An 8,234-nucleotide genomic window follows, 5' to 3' on the forward strand; every position below is an offset into this window, starting at 1 on the left:
CGGGTACCAAGATGAACCGCATTTACTTTTAGTCAAATTGAGAAGCACAAACCACAGTACCAGATTGCATCAGTAGCTGTGTTGAAATTTGAATTCAGTAAAAATTTAAAATTCCGAATTATTTGCATTGGCACGATAAGAAAGACGTGCAATGGGAAAACATGAAAATGAACACTTATGTATGACCACAGTCTCACTGTGTTTTATCGCGATCAGGGCAGTTGTCCAGAAGTAGCAGGTTTGATCATGCCCAAGTCTTTACATGCAAGAGACAGTAAACCCACTGGAGTCATCCTCTTCACAAGTTAACAAGTCCAAACTGCTCCTCTGTGCAGGAAATTACAGTGACAGACATTCCCTTCTCAAAATCCCACTGCTGCAATTTCCATGTGCAGCATTTTCAAATTACCACACTGCTCAGTCAAGTGCTGTTTTACATACACGCAACAGTGGAGAGGGAGCAGGGCTTCTTAGGTTCAATTGTGCTGTTTCATATTTGCCCTTTTGTTTGTTTTCTCACACATTCTGCTCGGATCTGCATCACCTTCTAGGTGTTATAAGTGATTTGGTTTCATGTTGGTTAAAATCAACTTGCTTGCCATTTCAGTTTCGTTTGCAGACCACGTTCCACCCACTATTCCCGGGTCAGAATGATATTTACAGCCCAGCGGTCTTTCAAAACCCACACACAAAAGTCAGAAACAAGACAACTTTTCCCTTTTCCCCATACCTACTTTACAAGTGTCTGACATGCTTTTCATAGCTTTCCACTGTCTGATCGCACCCAAAAAAACAGCAACCCACTACTTTGTTTTTTATTTTATTTTTACTAAAGGGTTTTAGTAAATCTTCAACATAGGACTACTCGGCGAGAAAACTGTAGGCATGGCAACACTGGCCACGCCCACCTCCATGACCAGGTTTGCCTTTCCTCCTGCACAAGGCACAGAGCCAGGCCTTACAGCTGCAGAAAGCCGTCCTCCTGACCAATCATGCGGCTCATTGTTATGCTGTGATCACAGTAAACCGTAGCCAGAGATCATAAATCATTTGTGACAATATTACAAGGATGATTCATATACTGCTGCCCATGCACCAGTTAGCAATTTCTCTACCACCTAAAAACAGTGTCAAAATAGCTCCCCAATTATTTATCTCGGGCAATATAAATAAAGCAACAGAGATTTGTAGAGGAACTAGCCGTGCATCATTTTTTCTTTAAATGGGGCCTAACTATGCCAGTGATATCAGTGCCATGAAATATCAGAAAATAAGAATATGAGCATCAAATACAATGCCTGTGGCAATACCATGCAATTTTTAACTGGTATGAAATGAATTCTGGCCTTCAGGCGCTCTCTCATCGCACCCTGCAGAGTGCTCTTGACTGCAGGCTTTTCGATGCCCTCAGAAATTCAGCCAAATTCCGCCTGTCCTCTCCTGCACTCTCGAGAGCTCACGAGCAGAGCTCCAGATCTCCGCGTCAGAAGACAGCCTTGCGCCCGCACCCGCCACGTAATCCAAAACACGCCGCAGGGTTGGCGAAGAGCACGGTCTGCACCAGGCTACTGATCCAGCAGTCTTCACACCTGGCTCCTGGGCCTGGCCAGGGATGGAGGTGCAGCGCCCTTGCCTCCACCCAAATCACAATCTAATGTGAAGGCCATGGGATAATCACCGTCACTTTCACCACGCAGAGTCCCCCCATTGCAACCCAAAGGGACACTACTGCCGCTGGCATTTTGATATAGAATGAGGGGTACAGCATTAGTATACTATTGTCGACTGAATTTTGATCTTATTATTTTGTATTGTTATGGACTGCACTGCCCCTCTGGACTCCTACAGTAAACCCAGGGCAAGAGTATCCACCCACATTCACTTTGAGCCAGCAGGGCCATGATCCTGCATCCAGAAACACCCTTAGAGCTGGGTCTGGTAAAGTCAAACAGTGTGCATGAAAAATCATTTTTCTTTCTTTTCTGTCGAATAAGATGGCGGACCAAAGGTCTTCTGCAAACCAGCTCCATGTGCCCTACCATTAAAATAATGGACTTTGTCCATGCTCCAAGGCATATATAATATAAGCCAATCACTCAGTCACCATCTCATTTTCCAAAGAAATAAATAATAAATCAGCCTGCTTTGTTCACCATAGACTCATTGTTCATGGGTCTGTATTTTAAGTCTGATTTGTTGAAGAAACATGTTGGTGCATATTATTCAGTTTTCATTCTGCGCTTTATAATTCTGTAATTATTTGACATTTTAATTAAATCACAATTTTTTTGTGTTTTCAATGCACAAGGGAAATTAGAATGCTTTCTACATTCCCCTCATGAGTACAACCCAATTAACAGGAGGATTATTTAAAGCACAGATTAATCTGTGATTCTCGAATGTAGCAGCCTGGTGTAAACGTGACTCAACCCAGATCCAGGCATTTTTCACTTCACCATTACCAATGACTTTGCGTGCCGATGTCCAATTCACTTTCACATCTTCTGGAGCAGCTCCCTTGTAAAATTCAGACAATGTAATCAATTCTGAGGGTATATAAGACACGATCAAGGACACGGCGAAGCTTGCTACGAGGCTGACCTTCGGAGGGCGGAAGCATAGGCTTGTTTCCATGGCATTGTACATACTGAAAAGCATGTTACATTACATTACATTTATTTGGCAGACGCTTTTATCCAAAGCGACGTACAAAAAGTGCATTTCATGGTCATAGACAACTGCTAAACACAGGTTCAGTAAGGTACAATACTTATTTTGTATAGCTATTTCTAGCCAAGAACACAGTAAACACAGTGAACACTATTCTGACCTAACCTCTGCAAAGCCAACTAGGCAGAAGAATAAGCTACAGTATTAGCACGTGACACCAACAGCACAGGTGCTAATGTAGCTTAGCCTCTGCCTTCCTGCGTGTCCCAGGGTTTGGCCATTCAGCTCCACACAGCATCGCCGTACCAAGAAGGTGCAGCTACCATCAGTGCCCACGCTACACAGCCGATTCTGTCACCCGACTTTCCGATATCACACTGACGTTATTACTCCATCCTTGTGTGAACAAAGAATGGAGAAAAATCACCAACATACAGTAAAGAAGTGAATTACTCATAAGCTTGTCATTTGCATGATTGGTGGGCGGGTGGGAGTTGGGGTGGGGGGTTTACTGTGAATAAATAGAGCTCTAAAGTTCAGATTAATTGACATTGAAATAGATTTAAATATACTCCTTGAAACACAGCCGAATTTGACAGATTCATTTCAGCCCCCCTGTAAGTAAAAGGTCAGATGTTCATTTGTTTGGGGGCCAGAATCAGCAGTTCCCTGAGATACATTCAGAGGACATTGGGAGCCATATACACAGTAAATCAGTTCTAGAAATAGGTTTTATAGTGTTCTTTTTTTCATCTGAATATGTCTGGGTGTAACGCAACTCCTCGTTACTGTTGTTTATGCCGTCACCTTCAACCTCGCCGACAAGCAAATTAATCAGGACTTCTTCCCTTGTCGTTTCTGCAGAACAGTCAGAAGCTCACGTCTCTTTAAATTTAATAAGGAACCCTTCTTTCTTCATTCTGTGCCCTGCTAATAAAATGAAGACAATCAAATTAAAGTGGGTAAAGAAAACAGAACCATTCGGATGACTGCAGTCTGCAGTCGGGAGATTGATAGCCTCTCTTAGCCTTGAGCGTCTGGATATTAACGGCAGCCCATCTTGTCCTGACATGCTGTGCGTTGCCTACCAGGGTATCAATGCATTTTTGTCGCTCACTCCAATAGCACCGGTATTCTGTCTGAATCTAGGGATTAAAAACGTTTCCCTTTTGCTTTGTCTTCACACTTTTCGTCTGGTTTTCATCAAAAATTTCAACATAGATGTATAGTGATGGGTGTCAATTTCATTTTTATGATGTCTATAGATGCCATTCTTTCTATATGTTCACTGCTTACTGTGTAGAAAGGCTGTAATGAATGACTCTTTAGGGTATTGTTTTAAGAGTTGCTCCATTTCCATGATAAGTGGAAATGTGTTGAAGTCTTCATGTCTCTTTCCCCAAATACTCTTCTCCCTCAGTCCTGCTTTTTACCATTTAGTGCATTATCCCTGGTCCCATTTTTCCAGATGCACTAACACAAACCATGTTAGTCCATGATCCTCCAGTGGGCAGCCTGATATTAAACCTCAGCTGTTCCCACAAGGCCATAGCGTCTTATTAAAGGCATCATTTCAGAACCAGCCCTGACAGCAAAATAAAATTAGATTTTGACACGATTTGAGGCCAGTTGCTATGTGGGTAGGACACTGGGAGAAAGAAAACAGTTTAAGTTGATTGTTTATCTGGCAGATTGTGTGTACAGGGAGACAATTAAAAGTTACAAAAATGAATAAATGCATTTTGCACTTGACTTTTTGAAATATTAATTTCCCTTTACATGTATTTTCAGGAACATGCCACCTGCACTAAAACGAGTCTGTTAAAATGGGTCTCTCTCTCTGGACCCCCCCCCCCCCATCTCCCTCCCTCGCTGTCTCTGTCTCTCTCTCTCTCTCTCCCTCCCTTTTTCTCCCTCTCTCTCTCTCTCTCTCTCTTTGAGGGTTCCCCGGTACTTAAGAAACATCACGTCCCCTCCGCTCCCAGCGAAAACACGTCAGAGTGATTCAAACGTTTATCCCTCTAATGTTTCAAAGCTTGTGTTGCAGATTAAGAGACATTAACTTCCTAGCGGAATCCCCCGTGGTTTAAATGCTCCTCATTTAAAGCGTCAGTCCTCCTGGGGCTTTGCTAATCCACACAGAGCAGAACGGCAGTTAGCTCTGATGTCTGAGATGAGATGAGGTGAGCCATGAGAACACTGAGACGTTCCGATCTGTTCAGGGCAGCGTCAGAAGCATCGGCTGCGCAAAAGAGCAAAAAATATTCATATTGCATGGATTATATAGAAGCAGTGGGATTATGGACACACACAGCAGATGACTGGAGTCGTTTGTCTCCAAAGCTCCATGTCCTTGACAACACTGCTCATGTTCAGTGATGGCCCAGACAGGGGACACTCATACCGAGCTGTTTGACAATCTTTGCCGATATCAAATTGTCGCTTGCTCGCAAGCCAAGTGACAGTAACTGTCTGCACCCTAGGAGACTGACCCAGAATAGCAGGCCAAAGATTCTTAATGGCGGCCAACTATAATAAACTGAGCAAGACATTTGACCATGACCATAAATAAATGATATGTAAGCCAACCTACTATATTTTTGTGATGAGTGGGAAGCAGAGAGGACTTTTCAGGACCTTGGACAGCGGTAGTACTACCTGCTGCTGACTGTTGAGCCAGACTGGCAATCAGACAAGGTATTGTGAATTGCCTTTATCCAGTTTTCAGGACAGACTTGCAAAGACACCCACTTTGATCCCATCAGAAACCAGGGTTCTAGCTGCATTATACTTTTCTGTTTCATCCTTTAAAATAAGCCTGAAACAGGGCATTGATCCGTGTGTGTGTATGTGCTATAGAATATTCTGCTTCTACAGCCAGGCTCTTTCTACAGCTAGGTGTGGCCTTTCCTCTCAATTCAAGAAATGTGACCCTAAGATACCTTTGGCACCAATTAGCACAGTTTTCGGAATTAAGATTCTAAGGTCAATTTGGTGGCAGTTACAGAAAGCATAGAAAAGGACAGGAAACCATGTCATGTCAGTTTTCAAGTCTCCTTTGCTTTTCATGCTTTTCACTTCCCAAATTCTACTTTCAGGACTTAATCCCTGACTCCACAGTCAACCGGGTCTTTGGATCTGTGCCATTTGTCACTGAATTAAAAAGAAAAATCTTTCCATACAGACCTGTCCTGGAAGATACTGTGGCAGGTGAGCTTGAAACTGCTCCTGTTACACTGCAACCTGACCTGGTCCGCAACCCAAATCCTTTAATGAACCATTGTGAAATTATTCATACCTTGCATCTCCATCGAGGTGTAACATTACCTTCCATATGTCTTCTGCAGCTTCCTGGCTGGGTCTGTAGGGTTCTAACATGATAACACTCGGTTATCACCGACTGGTGGTGAACGAGACCTTCAGGTGCTCTGACTTTTGGGATGGCAGTTGAGTAATGTGCCTTTGTTTCGGTTGGCTTTTCTGTTACCTTTATTTTGTTTTACACAACGGTACCTAACCCCTGTAACACTGCAGCAGCATGAAAGGCTAACCGTTCCTAGCGGCACCAAAGACACGTGCACAGAAAACGGAAAAGAAATTACCGTGCGGAGGAAGAAAGTCTGACATTTCAGCAGAGGTGCTTTTGTAGCCCTCAACTCCTACAGGATGCTTTTTGATATGTAGCTCAAGGCCTAACGTGAATCCACTGTGGCAATGCGAAAGGAAACATGGGAAATATATCCAAATAATTAAATACATTATTTTAATACTGAATAATTAATTTAATAATTTCCTCTGGATTAGGAACATAGTATTGTATCATGACTAGGGATGGGTATTTAGATTTTGACAATGCCCATGCTGAAACAATAACTTTTCAAATGGTAAGGCACCTGAAGCGGTAGTCTGCCTTCTTTAAAATAATTAAAATTATTTTGTATAAAAAACTGCCACATTTCACAGAGATTCGATTTTTTGTTTTTTGACGGGGGTGTTGTCTGTCAAGTGTTTTGCATGTGGACCTGAAGTGTTGGGCTATGGGGGTTGGGGGGGGGTATGGATATGGATAAAGAAATAAAAAAACAAAAATACAAATGTGACAAATCACCTAAGTATCACAGAATAGTTTGACCCTGCATTTTGTTCTACATTCAGCATTGCAAAAAATGATAAACATGCTCAACATAATGATAACAATACACAGAGGATTATGTTTAATCTACAGGTCTGTCACTTTCTGCACGTGGTCTTATAAACCCCAGGAGCTGCCAAAAACAGTGTTGGCAAATGGGCAGCGTGTGTGAGCTCAAGCCTGAACACACATATGGGCACCATGTGTGTACGCGTACATAGGCAGTGTGTGTGCGAGCCTGAGCATGTACGCACAGTCTGATTTTTAATTTGTTATGTGCTCATATATATATATATATATATATATATATATACATATATATATCAGTATACTGTATATAGGTTAATAGGGACCGAGTCAGAGAGAGAGGTGGGGGTGTAATAGGGTGGTAAGCTCTGTGCATCTCCCTCTTGGTGCCAGTCGTGGCCTTCCCCAGACCTGGCACCAAGCCATGTAACCATGGTGACTGTGAGAACAAAATGGATGGAAGGAGAATCCTCATTTTCAAATTTTTTCCTTTTTTTCTATCCCCCTCCTGCTTTCGCTCCATTTACCAGGCTTCTTGTAGTGGATGACGAGGCAAAATACGCATTCCACCCCCATACACGCATGCACAAACACGCACGCATGCATGCACACACGCACGCACACACACACACTCATATACTCATAAACAGACACGTACGCAATCCCCACGTACACACATTGCCTCTCGTAAAGAATGATTTTGTTTTTATGGGCAGTGGGAAGGAGGAGCCACTTCCTCCGCCATGCTGCGTCTCTGTTCGCCTGTTTACTCCTCTGTGCCCACAAGGTTCGGCCGCACGCTGTCAGGTCGCTTCACAGCACGAGTCATCGCTGCTCACTCATGGACATCCCCGTCCCCGACAGCGAGCAGAAATGCCCACGCATCACACACGACTGGAATGCGCGTGCCTCGCTGACGTATCGCTGTGCTGCAAGAAACGCATTAACAAAGCGGCGTTCACACCCCCGATATCCAGCCTTCACTGTCACTGTCTGGCAGTGCTTATATTCAGAAGTCTTACAGGAACACTGCAGACTCTGGCATGCCACCGTTTTGTTCTATGCTGGGTGGCATCTCAGATAATTCTCGCATCATTTTAAGCACAATTTACAAGCCATAAAGAAATGTAATGTGTATTGAGCATTTATTTGTAAATATGATATAACTATCATTTTCACTTTTTAAAATATTTAATAAAAATGTATCACTAAATATATTACACACACACACAGACATATATACTGTATATATATAATATTATGAGACTTAAAAATAAAATTCTTTATTCCTTATACTTCACTTGTATTTATAATTTGCTGGTCATATACTGACAGGTACGAATGGGCTTTTTATAAGGGGATATAAACTTCAGCGGATATGATGGCATTGGGCATAATGAGAACA

The sequence above is a fragment of the Anguilla anguilla genome, chromosome 11, assembly GCF_013347855.1.
Source record: "Anguilla anguilla isolate fAngAng1 chromosome 11, fAngAng1.pri, whole genome shotgun sequence".
In the NCBI taxonomy this organism is placed as follows: domain Eukaryota; kingdom Metazoa; phylum Chordata; class Actinopteri; order Anguilliformes; family Anguillidae; genus Anguilla; species Anguilla anguilla.